We start from the raw sequence: 3,332 nt of genomic DNA, 5'->3' as shown, positions 1-3,332 counted from the left end.
CTGACTGGTTTGTGGGACATCTGTCTGCAAACTGATTGTCTCTCTCCCATTTCCGCCCCCCACCCCCACCCCATCCTCTAAAAAAGGATTTAGGCTGGGGTGGTGTAGAACTTCCTACCCCCCCCCCCCCCCCCCCATCCTCTGTTCACCACTGTGGCCTCTCTCATGTACCTGGGAGCCAAACTTGGAGGGCAGCCCTCTCTTCCCCGCCCTCCACCCCACCCTTCCATTCTTTGCGTGCTTTTCTGAGCCTCCGCCCTAAGGCTCCGTCAGGTCCAGGGCCGGTACTGCGCCTTCCAGATTCACAGTCTTGTTAATCACCGCAGCCCCCCTCACCCCCACAAACATATGACTGCCACATCTCCACCGACAGATATTCTTAAGTTTGTCACTCTCCCCCACTCCCACTTCTGGATGATTGAAAAAAGCATCTTAACTAGCTCTGCACTTAGCAGTATTTCCCCTCTCATCTGTTTTAATCACAGATTCTACATTAATTTTCCAAAGCATGGCTTTGTTCATTCACTCCTTCTATTCTAAATCTTCTAACCAATGCCATTACCATTCACTGAGTGCCTACTGTCCCTGCCAAAGGTTTCACAAGTATAATTTCTACTCACACAACTAAACAAATATTTTACTTCTAGGGAGGAACTCGAAGCTCAAAATAATTAAGTGACTTTCCCAAGGTCAAAAACCAGTGTGCAGCTTGGGCAGGATTTGGATCTCACTCTGGTGTCAATGTCCATCACACTTTTATTGCACACTTTCGCCCCACCTGCTACCTGTCCACATATATTCTCTGTATATTCCTGACTGCCACACTGATGCCTCCTAGGACATCTCCCCCCTCTGACTCATGCCTTGAAATCTGACTTCTCTGAAAGTACTTAAAAAAAAAAATAAGGGGGACATTCAATAATAATATATATATATATTATTGATTTGTGAAAAATCAATAATATATATATATATATATATATATATATATATATATTATTGATTTTTCACAGAGAGGAAGAGAGAGTTAGAAACATTTATCAGCTGCCTCTTGTATACCTGGGCATGCCCACAGTCAAGGTACATGCCCTTGACCAGAATCGAACCTGGGACCCTTCAGTCCGCAGGCCGATGCTCTATCCACTGAGCCAAACCGGTTTCAGCTAAAAATACAACTTTTATTGTGCCTCCAGGAACACTGGGTCAGGTCCTTCTGTCTGAACTCGTGCTATCTTGTTTATTCTTCTCACAAGGCAGCGCTGAACCAAGGCTGAGGGACTTCCTGCTGTACGTGCATCTGAAGAGAAGGAACATTGAACTTGAGCCAGGTAGTGAGGATCAATAATGGCGATACTGATAACCTCTAGTTTTGTGGTAACAGATATTAACTTAATTAACTGCATACAAAAAAGGTTTGCTTTTTGACAAATAGATATTTGCTGATTGCTATAAAATAAATGGCCATTTAATTATTTTATATTTTCTTTTTTTTGCACTCAATTTTAATCTTTAATATCTAACATAATTGCTGTAGGAAACTTGCCCCTGAACCAGGAATAGATGCTAATTACATTATATATATATATATATATATATATATATATATATAGTCGTTCTCCATTTTCCCAGGAAAAGAATTTCTGGAATATTCAAGTGTTTTGTTTTAATCACAAAGTCAAAGTCTTGGTCATCTCGTTTGTTAGCTCTGTAACTTACATATTTAAATTAAATGTTATTAGACAACCCTTACAACTTATAAATGTAAGATGCCATTGCTGAGTAAGATTCTTTGAGTGAATGTGTCCCTTTTCCCACACACGTATAGAGCAGCAATATGATTAGTTTAATTTTATGAATATATGATCTATTGCTGCAAATACTAGTTCTCCTCTCCCCATGTGTGTGTGTGTGTGTGTGTGTGTGTGTGTGTGAGAGAGAGAGAGAGAGAGAGAGAGAGAGAGAGAGAGAGAGAAAGAGAGAGAGAGAGAGAGAGAGAGAGAGAGAGAGAGAGAGAGAGAGAGAGAGAGAGAGAGAGAGATGGTTAAACCTCTCTCATCAGGATCAACAGCAAGAGGAGCGGGGTTTGGGCTTTCAGTGCAGACTGACGGTGTTGGTCTGAGGTCTGAATCAAGTGATCTGACTCTTTGAACTACTTCCTCAAAGGTCACTGCCGCATTTGTGGCATCTTTTGCACTTGTTTTGAAGTAAGGGTAGTCGCTGTTGTCCCTGCACCAGGCTTGGGCTTCTTCTGCAGACACCTGCCATTCGTTTATGTCAATCTTGTTACCCAAAATCATAAGAGGAAAGCTTTCAGGCTCTTTTACATCAGTGTAATACATGCATTGTTTCTTCCAGTTACTCAAGTTCTGGGAGCGCTGAGAATCATCGACACTAAAAGTGAGCAGGCAACAGTCAGAACCTCTATAAAAAGGTGTTCTCAGGCTTCGGAATCTCTCCTGAACTGGCCGTGTCCCAAATCTGCATGGTCACAAAGTGTCCATCTAGCTCTTTATTTTAAAATTCCACACCTATTGTATGGTAGAGCTGGGTATCAAACTTATTAGTCACATATCTGTTCAATAGAGAACTCTTCCCAATTCCATCATCTCTAAGGAGAATTATTTTAAAAAGTGATGATTTTCCTGCCATTATTAGTCTTAAGATCTCTGACTTCAGAACCCTTAGTTGTTCAGTTCAAACATCATCATTATCTCTCAGTCTCTTGGGAAAATTCACTTAGATGTGGACAACAGGGAGAAAGCAATTCACCACTGCACCAGGCTCCTCATAGGAATGCATGCAATTTCTGGGAGTCCATGAAGGAGCTGCAGGGGGATAGGCACCTAGAATCATATGTGAAATAAGGATGAGTGCAGGGATGGAAGCACGTGAGCTGGAGCTTATCTCTCGCTGCCATACCCAGGATGCCCGGGAGCTCTGACCTGGCCCGGCCAGGGCACCGAGGAGAGCCAGACAGTCGGACATGGCTGCAAAGGTGCTTCCCGAGCCCAACTCCTGCTGCTCCCGCCCAGTGCTGAGGGAACAACATGGTGACAAGCCCATTTGATATTTTCTTGACTCTAAGATGCCATTGATTATAAGAGACACTGTATTTTATGTGCCACCAAGAAAGAAAACAAATGCTACCAAGTAAACTATGACATTCAATTGACTTGAAAGCATCCAGAGACCTCAACGTGTGAACTGGCACACAGCTTACAATTCGTAAGATTGTATGTTGCTTTGTAAGAGTTCCTGAGTATCTTTCCTGCTCACAGCCACATCGTCTCCTTTACAGACTAATCTCTTAAAGGGCAAAGATGGATTTTCCT

General features: G+C 42.6%; 1 pseudogene across 1 annotated transcript; it reads right to left on the bottom strand.

Annotated features, from left to right (window-relative positions):
* Window positions 1-2,061: 2,061 nt before the first annotated feature.
* Window positions 2,062-2,782, bottom strand: LOC311620496 (ras-related protein Rab-9A-like; annotated as a pseudogene). Its single transcript has one exon. The product of its transcript is annotated as a ras-related protein Rab-9A-like (transcript).
* Window positions 2,783-3,332: the final 550 nt, after the last annotated feature.

The sequence above is a fragment of the Pipistrellus hanaki genome (assembly GCF_964339955.1).
Source record: "Pipistrellus hanaki genome assembly, chromosome: 3".
NCBI classification, from domain to species: Eukaryota; Metazoa; Chordata; class Mammalia; order Chiroptera; family Vespertilionidae; genus Pipistrellus; species Pipistrellus hanaki.
Note: the sequence above shows the minus strand (reverse complement) of the source record. Positions and strands in the feature narration are given on the sequence as shown.